The sequence below is a fragment of the Tenrec ecaudatus genome, chromosome 16 (assembly GCF_050624435.1).
Source record: "Tenrec ecaudatus isolate mTenEca1 chromosome 16, mTenEca1.hap1, whole genome shotgun sequence".
NCBI classification, from domain to species: Eukaryota; Metazoa; Chordata; class Mammalia; order Afrosoricida; family Tenrecidae; genus Tenrec; species Tenrec ecaudatus.
The window spans coordinates 54828811-54848584 of NC_134545.1; the positions used below are offsets into that span (position 1 = coordinate 54828811).

At 37.5% G+C, this 19774-nt stretch overlaps 1 protein-coding gene and 1 non-coding gene across 2 annotated transcripts in view; one reads left to right on the forward strand and one right to left on the reverse strand.

Moving 5' to 3' along the window:
• CTNNA3 (catenin alpha 3) overlaps nt 1–19774 on the forward strand; it is a 1794797-nt gene that overhangs the window by 1019626 nt on the left and 755397 nt on the right. The window lies entirely within an intron of this gene.
• LOC142430094 (small nucleolar RNA SNORA61) lies at nt 4000–4118 on the reverse strand. Its single transcript, XR_012780567.1, has one exon. It is a non-coding gene; the product is annotated as a small nucleolar RNA SNORA61 (small nucleolar RNA).

Consider the following 19774-nt stretch of genomic DNA (forward strand, 5'->3'; position numbering starts at 1 on the left):
CAATCTGCAGTGCATGGACCACTGGCAGTGAGCTGTGGTGGGCAGAACGCTGCAGTAAGTGGAAGTCAGTGGTACATGCCAATGTGGCCTGAACATTAAGTCACAGACTGCAGTAGCTTGGCAGCATGCACGGGGGGAAGGGGGGACAGGACAGATCAGATCAGTGTCACATGGAGGTTTGGACAACACACTTGAGCTGACCCCTGAGGTACCCTAAATCAACATGCACTCCCCAGACCTCCCTCTCAGCCTCTCACTTCCCAGAACTAAGAGTCACCTATGGAGCCACCAGCGTGGTTACCTCTACCTCAGTGCTACTTTCCCAGAAGGACAATTGTATTTTTTATTTAATCAAAAAATTACCTATTTCCTTTTCTCTTTACCATTGTTTGTTTTTAATGTGCCTAACCTTATTTAAAATACTAGTTCTTAGTGTGGCAGTTACATTATCTCCTGTCAACTTGAGCAGAGGGGTGGAGTCTAGCCTGTCAATCAAGTCGCAGCTTTATGACCTCATTTGGAGGTGCAATGGAGATAAAAAGCTCACTGGAGGACAGGCCCAGTCTTTCTGCCTTCCCTTTCCTGCTGTTGACACACTTAGAGAGCTGGAGGAGACATGTGGAGACCTGTGCCAGTGTTGAGATGCTTCCACTGCCACAGGACCCACAAGACTTTCTACCCACGGGCCTATAATCTTCGTGCATTTGACATCATTGCATGTGCTACATGAGTTTAAAGAGGAATTTATGGACTAGTATCAGACATATGGGATAATATCATACTTATGGAATTGATACGGGCTAGTTAACACGGACTAACACGCTTAGTAATAAAATAGCAAATTCAGACTTGAATTTTTTATATAAACCTTTATAAAATACAGTCTTTAGAAGGATATGATACAAAAATTTCTGGGCATCCTCAACACTTGAACTTAGAATATTCGCAGGAAAAGGACATCAAGTCAACATTGCACTTTATTAGTATTTATTGTAAGTAGAAAGTGTAATGTCTTAAAAATAAGCCTATATTTAAAATTGGCCAAGAAAAGTCTGCATAGATCTAAAGTATGATGCTCTTGCATGGACCTACTAAGTTTTTATGATGCTTTAATTTATCTGTGATAACGATTAGAAGCCAAGTGTTACTACATAATAAGTTAAACAATCTATTTTAATCATCCTCTATTAACATTTTAAGGAAATTTGTTGGACTAATAATTACAAGTTCAGCTGCTAACTACAAAATCGGCACTTCCAAACTGCAAAATTGGCACTTGCAAACCAATCTGTTCTGTTGAGACTTCCAACTGCCATGGAGCTACAGGCTTGGGAACACAGAGGTAATTCTACATCGGCCTATAGGTTAACTGTGAGTCAGAATCTACTTGATGTCAGTGAGTTTGGTTTTGAATTTTCTCTGATATATTGCTTGTTGGGAATCCAGGGTATAAGCTTTAGCTGTGGGAGTTTATTATCTTTTTGAGAATTAACACACAAACCCATAAAAACATAAACCAACAAAGTGAGAACCAACTGGATACAACTGCAAATTTCATAGGAAGAAATAAAATCAAGAGAATATTTGCTTTCTGCTAGATGAGATGACTTTATAGATTATTAAAAAAGAAGCCTTGTAAGATTAGAGCAAATAAAGGAATAATCAGAATGAATCGGCACAGAATCTTTAAAGGAACAAAGGAAATTATACTTTATTTCTCTTTTGTTTCAGGTATGTGTTTTAGAAAGTGTAGTAGGGTCAGAGTATTTAAAATTCTGTGAGACATTGACAAATTTTCTTATAGTGTATGTATAAAGTACAGAGGAGTATATGGATTTTATTCAAGATAATATAGTTATTATATTAATGACCGGATGGAAATATGCTAAATAAACCATAGTGGTTATACTTCAATACAAAAATATGGAGGGTACGGCTCGAACAAATGGTCTGGTGCTGTTGTCTTTCATATTGTTTCTACAAATTGCTAACATCAAGATCTAGAGGGTAGGAGAGGCATTGGCAAATGACCCATGCTTAGAAGAGTAATAAATTAATTAGTTGGTCAAATTTAGCTTTCAGTTACCATCAGATAGGAATAGTTCAAATTTAACAAGGATAATTTTAACAGGAATACTTTAAACTTACACTTTTAGAACAATACAACAAAAGAAAAATAATCTACCACTTTCTAAAAACTTAATCAATAAACAGATATAAAAACTAGTTTGAAAACAAAGAATAATGGAGTATTTTTGGTTGTTTTTTTTTTTGTTTGGGCAGAGGGCACACATAAAATAGTAATATGGATTTTGTTTGACTATTACTTCAATAGGAGTTAATAGTACCGTGGGTCTGATAAAGCAGTGTAATTAAAAAATCATTTATTGGGGGCTCGTACAACTCATCACAATCCATACATCCATCCCTTGTGTCAAACACATTTGTATATTTGTTGCCATCACCATTCTCAAAACATTTTCTTTCTACTTGAGCCCTTGGTATTAGCTCCTCATTTTTCCCTTCTCTCCCCCCACTCCCTACCTCACCAACCCTAGATAATTTATAAATCATTATTTGTGTCATGTCTTACACTGTCCGAAGTCTCCCTTCACCCATTTTTCTGTTGTCCGTAACGCAGGGAGGAGGTTATATGTAGATCCTTGTGATTGGTTCCCTCTATCTACCCCATCTTCCCCTTACTCTCCTGGTATTGCTACTCTCATTTTTGGTCCTGAGGGGTTCCCTGTGTTTCCATTTCTTATCTGTACCCGTGTACATCCTCTGGTCTAGCTGGATTTGTAAAGTAGAATTAGAATCATGATAGTGGGGGGTGAGGGAGGGGAGGAAGCATTAAAGAACTAGAGGAAAGTTGTATGTTTCGTTGATGCTACACTGCTCCCTGACTGGCTCATCTCCTACCCGTGACCCTTCTGTAAGGGGATGTCCATTGTCTACAGATGGGCTTTGGGTATCCACTCCACACTCCCTCTCATTCACAATGATATGAATTTTTGTTCTGTGATGCCTGATACCTGATCCCATCAACACCTCATGAACACACAGGCTGGTATGCTTCTTCCACGTGGGCTTTGCTGCTTTCAGCTAGATGGCCGCTTGTTTATCTTCAAGCCTTTAAGACCCAGACTCTATATCTTTTGATAGCCGGGAACCAACTGCTTTCTTCACCACATTTACTTATGCACCCACTTTACCTTCAGGGATCGTGTCAGGAAGGTGAGCATCAAGGAATGCCAGTTTAATAGAACAAAGTGTTCTTGCTTTGAGGGAAAAGCAGTGTAATTTTAACCAGTATCAGTGTTTTTTAGATTTGCCCCCTCAGTATTGCTTCTGTAGAAGTCTTTTAACAGTTTTCTATTACTTTTACTATGAAATTACAATACAGCAGATATACTATTGTATTCTTAGGTGTGCTTTATACAAGGTTAGGAAGCACTGGTTTAACCTGTACTGTCTGCACAATCATTGTTTAAGCCCATTGTTACAATCCCAGTGTCAAGCTATCTCATTGTGCATCTTTGTCTTTTTCATTTACTAACCATGGTGATTTTCTTTGGGGACTGGTCCATCTTCATAACATATCCAAAGTTCTTGAGACAAAGTCTTATGATCCACATTTCCATGGAGCCTTATACCTGCATTTCTTTTTCTCTTTTTTTATACCTACACTTCTCCCAAAACAAATTTGTTTCTTCTGCTGATAGTCCATGGTATATTCAATATTTTTGCCAGCATCATAATTCAACTACATTAATTATTTTTCGGACTTCCTTATTCATTGTCCAACTTTTGAATTCACAGGAGGCACCTGAAAGATCCATGGTTCGCATCAGGCACAACTTAGTCTCAAGGTGGTGTTTTTGCTTCTCAATACACTACTGAGCAGTGGTTCTCAGCCTTCCTAATGCTGGGACCCTTTAATACAGTTCCTGATGTTGTGGTGACCCCCAATCATAAAATTATTTTCTGTTTTAAAAATTATGTTTGAAATGAGCTTGCAATCATTCAAGACTCCAAGTCCACTTCAGTTTTACCTTTCCTCCTTTTATCGCCACTCAGACCAATATTTAGATCTGAGGGACAGGAATCTGGAGGGTCCATAAAGTTATTTTTGTTGGTACTTCATAACTGTAATTTTGCTACTGTTATGAATTGGGATACCCCTGTGGTAGTTCAATGCCCAAAGGGGGTGCAACCCATAGGTTAAGAATCACTGCTCTAGAGGATCTTTTGTACCAGATTTGCACAATGTATTATGCCATATCATAGCTTAACTTCTGCTTCCATATGTGTTGCTTGTGTCCAAGTAAAATGAAATAGTTGAAAACTTCAATATTTTCTCAATTTTTACTGATGTTGGATATTGACCTAGTTGTGAGCATTTTTGCCTATTTTATGTTCAGGTGTAATCCACACTAGAGAGTGTAATCTTTTATCTTTCCCTTATTTACAATTTCCCTTATTTACAATCACATCAATTTTTTATGGTCCACAGAGTTTTAGGTGTTTACGCAGTCAATAAAACACAGGTAAACATCTTTCTGTTATTTTTTTTTTTAGTGAAGAAATGTGAAGAAATATCTGACTTCAAGTAGAGATATCAGCCATGATATCTCTACTTCTGTGGTCTCAAATTTCTTGCAGTTCCTTGTTGATTTATGGCAACATCTTTTTAAATTATCTTTAGTAACACTTTACTTGGGCCTGATACTAATGGTATTATTCTGCAATTCTCTCAAACTGTTGAATCTCTCTTCTCTCAACTGGACACAATTATAGATTTCTTTCAGTCTTCCAAATGTCTTGCATTAATCAGGGGTCTGTTGCTCTCTGTTGCTCCCAAGTCATATTTGGCTCTTTTGGTACATACATGTGACTTAGAAGTAACATCGACAATTTTAAAAAGATATTATTCAAATGATGGTGATTTCATTTGTTTGTTAAAGTATAGAGATAGATCTCAAATAATTTATGAATTGTTGTGAGGGACAGGATTGGCTCTTCCATGTTAAAAGTAGTGTGTTAGTCTGGGGAGACTAGAGAAACAAGTCCAGGGAAATACTCATATGTGTATATGAAAGAGGTTTATGTACAAGAGCAATGGAATGTTGAGAAAACACTCCAGTTCAGTCCAGATCAAGTTCATTAGTCCAATATTAACCCATATGTCCAATTACAATCTATAAAGTCCTGTTCAGACTCACAGAGCATATGCAATGATGCTGAATGCAGGAAGATCACAGGCTAGTGGGTGGGAAGTATTGTAGATCCAGTGGCATTGTAAGCTTCTCAGCACTGGCAGGGGTCTCAATGTGGGTCCTCTAGCTCATGGTGTGAGGGTAGTTTAATGTGTCTCATCAGTTGCAATGTCTTCCAGGGACTGAGCTGAGGGAGTGTCTCCCGCCTCCAGAGAGGAATGCAGGAGTTCCCAGAATCCTCAGGAGAAGGCCATGCCCACACAGACACCTCATTTGCTATGACCTGATTGACAGACTAGACTCCACCCCTTCACTTCTAATCCTCTCAAATTGACAAACGATTATATAACTACCACAGTTTGCATAGCTTAATGTACTTCCAGAGTTGTTTCCGTTTGTTGAAATATCTCCATTGGTATTCCATCAATTCCTGGAACCTCTTATTTTGCTAATGCCTTCCATTTCATTAGACTTCTTTCATTAGGATCTGTTTTTGATTGTGTGCTGCCTTCTAATAAAGCATCAACCAATTATTTTTGGTAAAGGGATGCTATGTGTTCTTTCCATTTTCCCTTCATGATTCCTGTGTCATTCTATCGTTTTCCCAAAGAAATCCTTCAATATGGCAAGTTAAAACTTCAAGTTTTTCTTAAATTATGAGTGTGTCCTTCCCTTTTAGATGGCTAACTCCAAATTGTTGTATATTTCTTCACAATATTTTGTCTTCTCAAGCTACTTTCTCAAATCCATTGTTCAGCATTTTACTTCATTGTTTCCATTTGCTTTATCTATTTGTGTTCAAGGGCACATTTCAGAGTCTCTTCCAATGTACATTTCAGTCTTTTTAATAACCTTTGCTCTCTTTATTTAAAATAACCCTGATTTTGTTGGACACTCATCTGGTTTTTGGTCATTAGTGTTTAATTGGTAAATGTATTTTTGAGATAGTCTCTAAATAAAGATGCCATATTCTCAAGGTCAATTTTGGCTTTTGTGAACGTGTTTAAATTTCCTTCTGTTTCCTCTTGAATTTGCATATGAGGAATTGGGTATCTGCTCTGAGGTTCATCCCTGTTCTTGTTCTGACTGATGATGTTGAGTTTATCTGTAATCTCCTCCCATAGACATAGATGACTTTAGCTTTCTAAAGCATCTTCTTTATCTTTAACTTTCACATTTCAATCAGTCATAATTATCAATGCAACTGTTTTTGTTCTAACTTGTTGTATGGATGGGGTAGAACTGAGCAGATGAGCAGTTTTGACTCAACAATCCATAAACATCTTGCTTCATCTAATTCATCGCAATCTCCATTCAGCTCAACACTACTCATTGTTTCAACTTCTCCCTGTGCTTTCTACCCAACTCCTCCTCCTCTCTGAACCCTTCTGCATTTTGTCCCTTAGCAAATGCTGCCTCCACGACCTCAAATGCTTAATTATTCTAAAGTGTGTGTACTCCCTAGTTTTACTTTTCCCCTATAAAAGGCTTTATTTAGATGAAAATTGATCCTTGGAAGTGAGATCCAGTCCTGATTTGTGACTGAGGGTCATTGTCTTTCGGGGTTCACTAGTCTATATTCATGCAATAAGTCTGCTTTCTTTTATGATTTTGAGTTCTGGTCTATGTTTTCCCCACTCTATCTAGGACCTTCGAATATGAACCTTTGCAGAACAGTTGGTGGTGGTAACTGAACACCATGTATTTTTTTTTTGATCATGGAGAAAGACATTTGCATGGGATCTTAGCCATTGGACTAATCGTTTCCATGTGTCTTGGATTTTCATTACTCTTTTTTCTGTAGGTAGGAAGAGACAAATGTTTGCACCTTAGATATCCAGCTATGACCTTTTAAGACCAAAGTGACTACTTACCAAAGTAGGGTGTAGAGCATTGCCTTTGTGAACTGGGTTATGGTCATTGATCTTGGTGTCCATCAATACTATGATCCCAAACCCTCAGACATAGTGACTCATACTCTCAAGTGTTCAGGTATGTCTAAGAGGTTTTCATAACTGTGTCCTCTCTGTGTCCCACACATTCATGGGTACATTTGTAGCAAAGTTAAATTCCCATGGACAAATAGCCTCTCTGAAATATGCAAGTCTATTAATCTTTCAACCCTAATTTGTGTCAATTCTGACTCTTGGTGACCCTATAGAACAGGGTAGAACGGCCCCCATGGTTGCTGTGACTACAATGCTATGAGTAGAACACCTTGTCTTCCGTGTGTGTGTGTGTGTGTGTGTGTGTGTGTGCATGTGGGTGTATTGTCATTCTCCTTCCCTTACTCATTCAGCTTTTGTGTCTGTTCAAGCTATCTGTGCGTCTTGATCAATTTGACCAATTTCAGGCTTCAGAAACTGTAAATGAATTTTCAATTTATTCATCTTTGGCATTAGTGGTTAGTGCATCAGTCTTGATTATTGTTATATTAACTGGTTTTATCTGTAGTATGTGAGGTGCAATATTTCTAGCCAATAAATATGTAGCCTTCACCCAACGAGTGAATAGAATTATGCAAATAATGTGTACCAGACTCTAATTTCAGGATTGGTTAATCTTGTCATTCTACTGGGGATATAAGTGAACCGTCTCAAAAGTAGGAATCGCAGGACTATCAGGAAAGAGATCTACCAGCAGAACATGTATGGGGTCCCTGACTGAAGAATCGAATCAGAGACAACAGCGACTTCAGTAGCAAGTCATAAAGACACAGCAGAGAGCTACACTGAGAGCATGAGGCAGGATGGACGACTTCCCAGTGCAGGAAGGAATAAAGCTAGTGTCTCCAGGCAGCACATTGACTGGCAGAGTTGGGTCCCCTTTGTAAACATACCAACTTTAAAGGAAATTGGTAATACTTGCATTGTGGGCAATATTATTGTATCCTTACTATCTTGTAACCTGTGAGCTGCCCTAAGAAAGCTTCATAATGGTGACTATTGACTGTGAATTCTGTAGGATTCCGGAACCCCATAGAAGTGGAGGTTGTGGCTGGTGTCATAGAGGGTGGAGAAAGATCGAGTGTGGAGGCATGTGTCTGCTGTGTCTCATAGGAATATGGAGTTGCATTCTTTCCCTCCCTTGTGTAGCCAGAGGAGGTCAGATGTGACCCTCATCGATTTCCAAGTATCTTATCACGGGTGATGTTTATATCAGGATTGACCTTGAAATGTTCTTTTATGGCAACAAATGGTATATCGCTCCTCTTCAGTTTTTCATTTCCATTGCAATAGATCATATGACCATTTAATTCAAAATGATCAATGCCAAACCATTGCAGCTCACTAATTCTAAAATTTCAATCTTGATGTAATCCATTTAATTTTGGTCTCCTTCCAATCCAATGTAGATATCACCAGCATCTATATCTATATATGCCTATATTTATCTATCTAGAGATATGACAGAGGATAATTGTACATGGGTATTCATGCATTCCATGTTGCAATTATGAATATATATTTTAAAGGTTTCTTCTCAATTTGGTTTGAACCACAACAGCAAATGGAAGTTTCGAAAGCTTTATTCCTTCCATGTCATGGATGACAACTCTATGTGGAGGAAGAGGCTCTTCCTCTCTTTTATTTTGAGTCCCTTCCAACCCGGGGGCTCATTGCCAAGCACGGCACCAGGGAACATTCGCCTGCTGTTCACAGGGTTGTCACTGGGCTTCTTAACCTTTTTAGAGAAGATCTTTTAAAATAGATCCCCATTTAGTATAAATAAATTATTTAATATGAATAGATCTTTTAAAGTAGATCATCAAATTCTTTTCTAGGCTGACTTAGTCTGGACCTTCTGCTGAAATTTGTCTGCCATTGGTATTTGAAATACTCGTGATTTGGCTTCAAGCATCAACGCAATGTGCAAACTGTCTGAGTGGGACAAACTGACGGACAAGTGGAAGAGATACGTCATTGTTTAGTGGAGTACATTCATGTCTGTGATTTATGCATATTTAAAAAGTGTATTTCTTTGTTGTTAGTTTCTCCGAATGACCAATTTTCACCTTGTTGGGAATGAAGTCATTCTCATTGAGAATATATATCATTATTAATAAAAAACATACTATAGGAAGAGGGAAATAAACTTCTACTCTTCTTTGTATTGTTTAAAATAGTATGTTCAATCTTAAAAGACACATTGCATGACATGTTTAAAAACTAGGTGTTATTCAACGGTGAGCAATCAGGCTGGCATGCCATAACAAACTGTGAAAGTCAAAGAAAACAACCGCACAAACAAATCAACCCACTGCCGTCCAGGCTTTTCCAACAGATAACAACCCTAAAAACAAATGTAGAATTGCTCCTTAGGGTTTCTGAGATTGTAGATTTTTAAAGGGCAAGTGCTGTTTTGTTATAGGGAAAACAAAATTTAAATAGGTCATCATGTCTATCTTCAAATATATGAGAGACTATCATATAATAAACAGAACCTAATCATTGAGGAGATGCTTTAGGGAAGCCTTTTAGGTTAATATAATAGTACCAATAGTTGGTATTGAGCTGATTCTAAGTCATGCTGTATCCGAGTAGAACTGTGTCCATATGGTGTTCAGTGGCTTTGTTTTGTTTTTTAAATAGAAGTGGTTTGCCAGGCTTTTCACTCAAGGCACTTCTGGATGTGCTCAAACTCTGACCTTTTATGTAGCAGCAGAAGGCACTAACCATTTGCCTCGCTACACTGCAAACATAATGGACTCCAAAGCGAATCCAAATATAACAGACCTCATGTAAACCAAGTGTCCAAAGATGGAACAGTTTGCTTTTATAGAGTATATTTTTCTACCACCATAAGGTCACTGCGATTCAAAATGGACTAGGCTGCAAAGACTCCTAGATGTACTATATACACAAGTATGTAGCTCTGTCATGGTGAACATGATAGAGGAATTTCAAGACTTAAATAGACATGATGAATTTAGCATCCCTTTTCTCTGTAAGATTGTGTTATATTAAGCAGTAGGATGGAGTGTTGGTAGCACAATGGTTAAGCTCAACAATGGGTGCAAGACTCTTATATATTTTACTCAGCTGAACTCTAAGCCTGAGCCTGCCCACAAAAATTTGAAATTAAAATAAATGTTTGTGTATAGTTATGTTGCATTTGCATTTGTGGGAATTATTATCAAAATTTTAGCATTAACAGAGTTTTCCTACAGAAAGCACCAAAACGTTGTTCATTATCATTGGTGTTGTTGTAACATTACTATTTGTGATTTGCTTGATTTCCCTGTTATAATTTCATACCCTGAAGGTATTGGCAACACTTGCGTGCTGATTTAGAGGTTAGATGACAAGCCATTTATCTCCACACTCTGATGGGGCAAACTTTAGATTGTATTTGTCTCCCGTAAACTCAAGTTTGTTTCCTTAGCAGAGAAGACAGAAAAGTTACACGCCATGCAAAAAAAAAAAAAAAAAAAAGACTATGTTAGAGGAAGTACCTGAATCTAATAGAAAGAGGAGATTTTAGGTTGGCGGTGTGACTGTGATAAGGCATTTAGCATCTCTTAGTTTCCTTACTGTAAATTGGAATGACAATTTTGCCGTTGACAATCTTCACACAGCTATGCTTTTTAATCCCCCACATGCATTAGAATTACTGGAAGACAGTTGACAATATAGAGAAGCCTGAACCACAGCCCCGCTTTGTGTCTTTCCATAAACATTTCGCTTGTGTTTGTTTTAATCTTTTCAGGTAATGCAAATGTGCAGCCTGGGAAAAACCAAAGTTGTACAGTGCTCTGCTAAGGACAAAACTGAATAACTATTGTCAAAATATCCCAAAATAGGCCACCTAAACAAGAATTTTACAAAGACATTCATGGGTGATATATTTTCCATAGAATTCTTCTTCTTAGTAAGCCATATTTGGACTAATGCATATGTTCTGCTCCCAACCAGGAGTAGTCAGGAGAGAGACCATGTCTAGATGATGCCATTCAGTTAAGAGTCATGTCCTCAGCCTCTAGACCAGTTCCAAAGGACCTGGCAAGGCTTAGAACCACCAACTCAGGTTCATCTAACCCCACTTACTGGATCAGAGGCCAACAACTGCTCTTTTTCACACTGAAACAGGGGTGAAGAGCTATGGAGCATCCCATCAGTTACTTACCAAGCCCCAAACACCCCGTAACAGTATTCCTCTTGTTATGGATACATTTAAGGTTCTTAAACTATGCTCAAATATGTGACTTGTGACTTGCTTAGTGCTATAAGGATGATTGACACTTTTTCTTCTTGTGCTACCTCTAGATGTGACAGGGCAAGAGTATCATGGGATTTCATTTTACTATTCACTGCCAACCCTATAAATATTCATTGAAAAGTGTCTAGGGGAGATTAAACTTCTGATAAGTATTCAACAGGACAGAGAATAAAGATTAACCTTTTGTATAAAAGATTAACCTTTTGTATATGATAAAAAATTAATATGAAATATAAAATTAGTGCCAAAGACATTTGGCAGAAGAGGTGTAGGCTGAATTTGTATGTTGAAGTGACTATACAAGTTCTAATCTTATAATAAGACAGAACAGAAGACTAAGCTGGAAAGAAAGTCACTTCTTATGGTGATAGAAGGAGAGAATAGATAAGTAATAAAAGTGTTCAGCTCAGTAAGATTCTTTGGAGACCAATAATGCTAAAAAAAAGAAGAAAGAAATGTATGTTTAATTAACATACTATAATGACCCTTATTTTTTTTTCTACGATACCATAATTGCTGATAACTTTCTAGCTTCCAGAGATTACAGGGTTTTTGTTTGTTTGTTTGTTAATCATTTTATTGGGGCCTCCAACAACTCTTCTCACAATCCATGCATCCATCCATTGTGTCAAGCACATTTTTTAAATCATTTGATTGGGGGCTTATACAGCTCTTATCACAATATATCCATCCATTGTGTCAAACACATCTGTACATTTGTTGCCATCATCATTTTCAAAATATTTTCTTTCTACATGAGCCCTTGGTATCAGCTCCTCAATTTTATTTAATTAGTTATAGTTTAACATTTGTTGATCACATGACATTGGCCTTGCTTTAGAGAATGTAATTTTTATTATATTTTAATCATTTTCTCTATAATTGAGTCACTGATTTTCCCCCCAAAATAAACAGTAGGAATAAAGAGGAGAAATTTCATCTTTCTAAGGTTAAGACTAGAGGCAAAGAAAAAGAGAAGAACCAGAGAAATAGCTTTATTTATTTGTAGTGTATCAGATTGTGTTAAGGCTACAGCAAAAAATTAAACAGGAAAGGAGGGATGATATACTGCAGTGGGGATGCTTTTGTAAAAAAGAAAAGAAAAAAAGATTCACTGTTCAAGGGATAAGAGAGTGCTGTGCAGTAACCTCATTCAAATTTGGTGGAAGGGGATACCAGGCAATGGGAGGAGCAAATTCTTCGTCACAAGATGGGAACAGAGAGGGGCCAGTAGTCTTTCAATGTCTATGGTCCTGATGAACCCTTTTAGGAAATTGTGAATCCTCTAAAAACCAGGGAGAGAGTGGTGGGGAGACATAGGAGGGGTCTAGGCTGAGAAAATTGCCATTTTTAAATTAGGACTATTCTGGCTTCTGTAAAGTAAAATTGTATCTACTAACACCTGCTAAGAATTTGCTATCATGTCCAGCTGACGTGAACCAGAATGGAAGCAATGGAAGGAGTGAAGAGTAATGAGTTGAAAACATTTTCTGTATGTTGGAGAAAAAGTGAAGAGTGAAAGAAGAAAGCATTTTTCCAAAGATTGAAAACAACTATTGGGACATTTGGATGTCCTTTTTGAGAAGCATAAGGCTATGAGAGTAGAGTAATTGGTGGCTTTGATCGGGTATTTTTATTAGCTATGTAGCGCGCAAATGCCAATCCAACTTTCAAAGAGAGAGATCAAATGAAAGAAGGGCAGGCATAGCAGAGCCCTTGGGTCAAGACCCAACATGCCTCAATGAGAAACAAGTAGGAGATTACTTGGTACTGCATGCAGAGAGAGGGACGAACATTCTCAAGGGAAAAATTAAGAAGATAAAACAGCGAAGGAAAATGAAACTGAAAAAAACAACATGAAATTTTGATATCATTCAGTAAGTTCTGCATTCTGTTATTTCACCCCTCATTGGGACGGACATGAATATGGATATTTTCCACTCCATTGACCAGGGAGTTGTTGTCGAAGCTTTTTGACATTTATGCATGAGCTCCTCCATCCCTACATCTGTTTATACTGCAATTGGGTCATTTCCTAGAAAAAAATTTTTTTTTTTTTTTACTGATTCCCACTTTACAGCACGGACTTCTTTCTTTAGTACTATTCGTTCTTGATTATGTGCTACCTCTAGAAATAATAAACTATTTTTGGCCAAGTGACTGCTTTCGCATCCATCTTATTTGGTTGCTTCCTGAGTTACTCAAGAATGACCATACGGATTCTTCAGTATTTCAATTCAAGTCTTGGGCTTTTCTTCAGTTTGTTTAGCTTGATGGATGCCAAGTGTGCATGACCCTTTCATTTTCTCTCTCCAAGTCTTTATCCATTTCTTTATAACTCTTTACACAATAAACCTACCTCTCACACTTCCGTTCAGCTTTTACTTCATCATTCCTTTCGTTTGCTTTAGCTACTCTATATTCAAGATGCACTTTTTTCTTTCTTGTTAAGGATCCTTTGCTTTTCTCATGTTTAATGCCCTTGATTATATTTGGCCGTTGGCCATATTGCCTAAATTTACTGTAATTGCTTCTATTTGGGGGGAAAGAATGTATTAAAATCATGCTTTGGTTTCATGGACTTGGCTTTAATTTTCTTACTTGAGCTATCTGTGTTTCTTTCTGCACTTGGACACTGACCTTGCTCTGACTGATGTTTTCCAAAATTTTGTCATGAAATTTCTTGTGATGTTCCTATCAAAGCGCTCTAATTTTCCAACTGCTGGTCCTTCTACATTTCCAACCTTTGCAATTAATTACCAGTAATTATCAATGCATTTTGATTGCAGGTTTGATTAATTTGAGACAACAAAAGATGGTAAAGGTCCACAATTTCTTCATCTATGGCATTTTCAGCAGTGCATACATTTGAATAATAATCATATTAACCAATCTTCTTTGTAACATTATGGATATTATTTAAATGGCTGTGTTGTGCTTCAGGATAGGTTTTTTAAATGCTCTCTTGCAATGATGTGATGAATGTGATACCATTCCTCTTCAATTTGTCATTATCAACATAGTAGACTATAGGATTGTTTGATTCAAGATGGCCTACACCAATCTATTTCAGATCACTAATGCCTAGAGTTTTGATCTTTATAAGTTCGATTTCATATTTGGGCTCTAATCCCCCTGGATTCACACTTGGTAAATTTGATATTTTAAGCCTTAATGGAGGCTTGGAATTATTTTCACTTTGAGTCATGCCACACTTACACATCAAGGTCATGATCATAGAAGCTCCGCCCCTTCCTTCCTTAAGGTGGACTCCGCTTATAGGGGACCCCATGCCCCATGGTTTGACAATCTTCTAACTTGAAGGCCTCGTCTTCTGGTGCTACGAGAGACCATGTTCTACTGCTATTCATAATGTTACAATGGCTACATTTTTCAGATTACATTTATTCTTTCTTCTTCCTATGGTGTCTTACACCGGAAGTTCTTCTGAAATCTGTCTACTAAGTGTTTACCTTGCTGGTGTTTGAAATACAAGTGGCATATCTTCCATTATTACAGCAGCACACCAGCTACCTCAGTACAAATTGACAAAGAAGGGTGGTAAAAACAAATACAGATTCAATAGATAAGTATGTTCCATAATTGCTAAAGTTTATAGACTTTCCTCAAGCATAGAGGCTGCTTCTGGTAACCACACACTTATTCATTTTATAATGTACAGACGTGGTGGGCAATGCATCACATTTTAATCATACTTTTTCTAACTGTATGACTTTCACAAAGTAATTTCTGGGCTGAATTGTAAATCTGCCAAATGTTGATTCAACTGTTGAACATTTTTTATGAGAAATAATAAGGAATGTTGAGGCACTTACATCTCCTGCCTTTCTCCTCTTGCCATTCCTCTGAGAATATTCCCCCTGTTGGCAGACTCACCGTGGTTTTACATTCATGCTGTTAGTGTGAAAGGCTACAGGTCAACAAACTGTAGTTCGCTCTCCCACCAGGTGGCCAAGGTGTATATAGTTTCTCTTTTGGTACACTTAGCAAAAATCATGAAAATATATATTTGATTGCTAAAAATTTCTACTTTGGGATAATGAAATTATTTTGTTGATTATAAACATTTTTCACATAAGTAAGATTAAAAGTTCTTAAATTATTTGGGGGGGGGGGGAATTGAGGACTAGTAATATGAATAGTCTAAACAGACTGATCCAGTTAATCAGTATTAAAAACAAAACAGCCAGCTCTTTTGGTTTCTGAATGATAGCATTTATAACCAAAATCAACAAACTCACTGTCACCAGGTTGATTCCAACTTTTAGAGGCCCCATATAGTGTTTCTAAGGTTGTAATTACAGAAGCAGAAAGCCTCGTCTTTGTCCCTTAGAGCTGCTGGTGAGTTTGAACAGCTGACTTTGCTGGTTGTAGGCTAATCCTTACAAAACATGTCAGGTATGTGTTTTTTTTTCTCTCGTTCTACCAGGTTCTATTGTTGCCTAACTCAGTATTCAGGATGTATTAGGCACTAAGTTAAGAATTTCATATGTTAAATGTACTAGCAATATGTGTATTTATTAAACAAATATTTTTTGCACTGGTCCTTGGAAATAAGGCAACAAAAATTCTGATATGAAGCTTATATTTTAACATGCCATAGTATAAAATCCAAACTCACTGCCATCGAGTTAATTTCCACACATGACAACCCTATGGAACCAGGTAGAACAGCCCCTGTGAATTTCTGAGAGTGTCACTCAATACTGGGGTAGACAGCTTCACATTTCCCCATGAAGCCTCTTCTGTATTTTAGAGTACTTCTGGGCCTTCTGGTCTCGTAGGAATGTTTATTTTTAAACAGTTATGTGGGTTTCGATTATTGTTGATGTGGTAGCCAATTAATTTTTCTCACAGTCATTAGCACAAACTGATATTATTGACTTTTGTAAATGAAATACTCAAGTGGAGCATATGGACATCTCAGGGGGGGAAAAGAAACTCCAGGAAAGAGGCCAGCAAGTACACAGGTTCTGAGAGGAAAGTAGAAGCAATGCCCAGGTAGCTGGAGTGGAGTGAGCCAACAGGAGATTTGCAAGACCATTGCAACAGCCTTTCTCTTCACTTGAAGGAAATGCAAAGACCATGGAATCTCTGAGTCAATGAATGACTTAAGGTGACTTAAGTTTTCAAAAAGAGTATTGTGACCATTAAGAACAGTCTGCCAGTGAACTAAGGAGGTGGTAGAAGAACTAGATAGAAGACTGTTGGAACAATGAGGTGAATGAGAAATTCTATAGTACATATTCTGGTAGCAGGACAGAGAGTGGGTGAAAGATAGTTAGGTGCTGGACATATAAAAAAAATAATATTGTCAGGATTGTTGATATATTTTGTAAGGTTTCCCAAAAAAAGGACAACAGACTCGTACATTCTTGACTGAACAACTGAGGCTAGAGTTGCTAATAATTGAAATAAAGTGGGCTGCAGGAGTAACCCCTTCTAAAGGAAAGCATTGCCACAGCCTGTTTGTCAGGGGAGATACTAAATTTGATTTTTTAAATGAATTTTGAGTTGCTCATTAAACAGCCATGCATAGATGCCTAATTACTAGTTGGGCATATCAGTTTGGAATTTATTAAAGCCAAGATATTGATTGAAATAAGTTAGGAAGTGTAGCTAGTCAAAACTTTAGATCCAAGAAGTGAGCCCTGCAGCAATCCAGTGCTATAAAGGGAAATGAAGTGGAATAAACAAATGGGACAGGCGGGAAGCCAGCACATCATAAAAAGCTAAGACAGCACCCAAAGTTGTGGGGTATCTCTAAGTCTATAGCCTTTCATACTATTTTTCAAAGGAATACTTCGTCATTATTTCACTTATTCTGTGGTATTTCAAGTCTTCTATCTATCTTTAGAGTAAAAAGCAAAAGAAAATAACAGCAACAGCAAAGTAAGTGTACTCCACAGTACCTAAATAAATTATACCCCACCAAAAAACTAGATGGGAAGAAAATTGAAAGATCTAAGAAATGTATTATATATGTCAAGTATTAAGCATGGTCCAATATAGAAGATATCTCATTTCATTCTTATAACTTGTCAAGGCTGTACAATTTTCAAAAGGCAAGATGGAATTTGTACCCAGTTCTGTTTGATATTTTCCACTCTTCCACATTTCATTAGCCGTATTTTTTTGACTCTTGCTAAGAGGAAACCTTGCTTCACGCATTCCATTAACAACATTGAAGTGTATAATGGATATCTGCAATGATCATTTTATAGAAAAGTCAAATTTATCTTATGGTTTATTTCTTATAATATAAAAGATAAAAACATAAAACTTGATTTTACCACACAATCAAATAAGATGGGTTGAGTTCTAAATTTAAGATAAACTGTCCGTGCATTTACATTCTCTTAGCTACCCCATCCCTTGTAATCAATCATTTATTTTTGATATAATGAGATGGCTCAATTCCAAACGTTGCCTCACTAGCACAACTCTGATCACTGCAGTATTAGGAAAATTACTAAAGGATTATCGAAGTCCAACTGCCCTTAAGATGCAGATCAGAGACTTGGGACCTATCGTATAATGTTTATCCCCTTTACCTTGTGAATCCGGCTTAAAGAACATTGTCAATTGTTTTAGCATCACAAAGAACCACAGTGACACTTAGAGTAATATACGGAGTCAGAAGAGCAGAATGTCCACCTCCATTATGGCAGCACAGTGGTTCTGAACCTTCCGAATGCCATGACTCTTTAATACAGTTCCTTATGTTGTGGTGATCTCCAGCCATAAAATTATTTTCAATGGTACTTCATAACTGTAATTTTGCTACTGTTATGAATCTTAATGTAAATACCTGATATGCAGGATGTATTTTCATTGTTAAAAATTGAACATAATTAAAGCATAGTGATTTATCACAAAACAATATGCAATTATATATTGTGAAATATTTATTTCTAATTAAAAATATGTGTTTTCCGATAGTCTTAGGCAACTGCTGTGAAAGGGTCATTTGACCCCCAAAGGGGTTGTGACCCACAGGTTGAGAACGCTGCTTTAACAAATAGTGTGCCTAAGGGTAAAAGAAAGATATTGGGATTCAAGCACATTAATTAATTCCCCATTTCCTTTTGGACCCAGGAATATTATTCATTTCATACTCAGTGACGCTACAACAGGATGGAGTGAACTTGGGTTTCCTAGACTGTATCTCTTTAAAGGACTAGAAATCTTCAACTTTTTCCCATACAGTAGCTGGAGATTTCGAACTGTTGATCTTGTTTTCTCAGTCCAACACATAACCCACTATGACACAGGCTTCCTTGCTTTTTCTCATAGGCATTCTTTATTTTTGTTAAATTCATATTTCTCCATATATAGTTCTTATGTGTATTTAATAAGCTTTATGTATTAGTCTGGGTACTTTAGAGAAACAAATCTATAGAAACTCATATATAAGAAAGAGTTTTCTATAAAGGGTAAGTGCACAACAAGAAAACATTCCAACCCAACGCTGCCCAAACCCACAAATCCAACATTAGCACATATATCCAATACCAATTGACAAAGTCTTCCTCCATCTCACAAAACACACTATGATGCCGACTACAGGAGGGAAGCCAAGTCAGTGAGCGTGTAACATCTCAGTGCTATCAGGGTTCTCCTCATGGCTGCTTCAGCACCCAGGGCTGCATCAGGGTAGGTCCGTGCTGCTTCTCCTTAGGGACGTCTTGCAGGAAGTGAGCCTTTCCAGCGGAAGCCGGGAACTGGCTAAGACAGTTGTACCTGGGTCCGACCTTCAGAAAGCAAGAGACCCACAAAATTGAAAGGTGAGGATCACTGAGCCATTAATCCCTCTGCCTTTCAATTAATCCCAATGTGTTTATTGGCCATGTTGGCAAAATGAACTATCTACCTCAATCCACCCCTTGCCAATTTGGCACATGTACATAATTCTTTAACCTCAGGATTGCAATTAAGTAACACCTACACCTTAATCCTGTAATCCTGTGAATATGTTCCCCCACTTCTGAAAGTTTGTAAGTCAACCACTTCATGCCTTTATCCCCCCAATTTGGGGTATCCAATTTACCTTGCTTACTAAAACACTAAACTCACTGCCATCAAGTTGATGCTAACTCATAGCAATCCCCTGTGGGTTTCCAATTCTACTCTTTACGGGATTACAAAATCTTTCTCTGGAGGAGCTGCTGGTAGTTTTGAACTGCCTACCATTTGGATAACAGTCCAATGTGAAGCCAAAGCAGCACCAGAGGTCCTTGCTTAGTCTTTTCCAAAGGAGCTTTGATGGTGCAGTGCTACCCCAAAGACTGGTGTGTGAACCCTCCCAGCCCCAC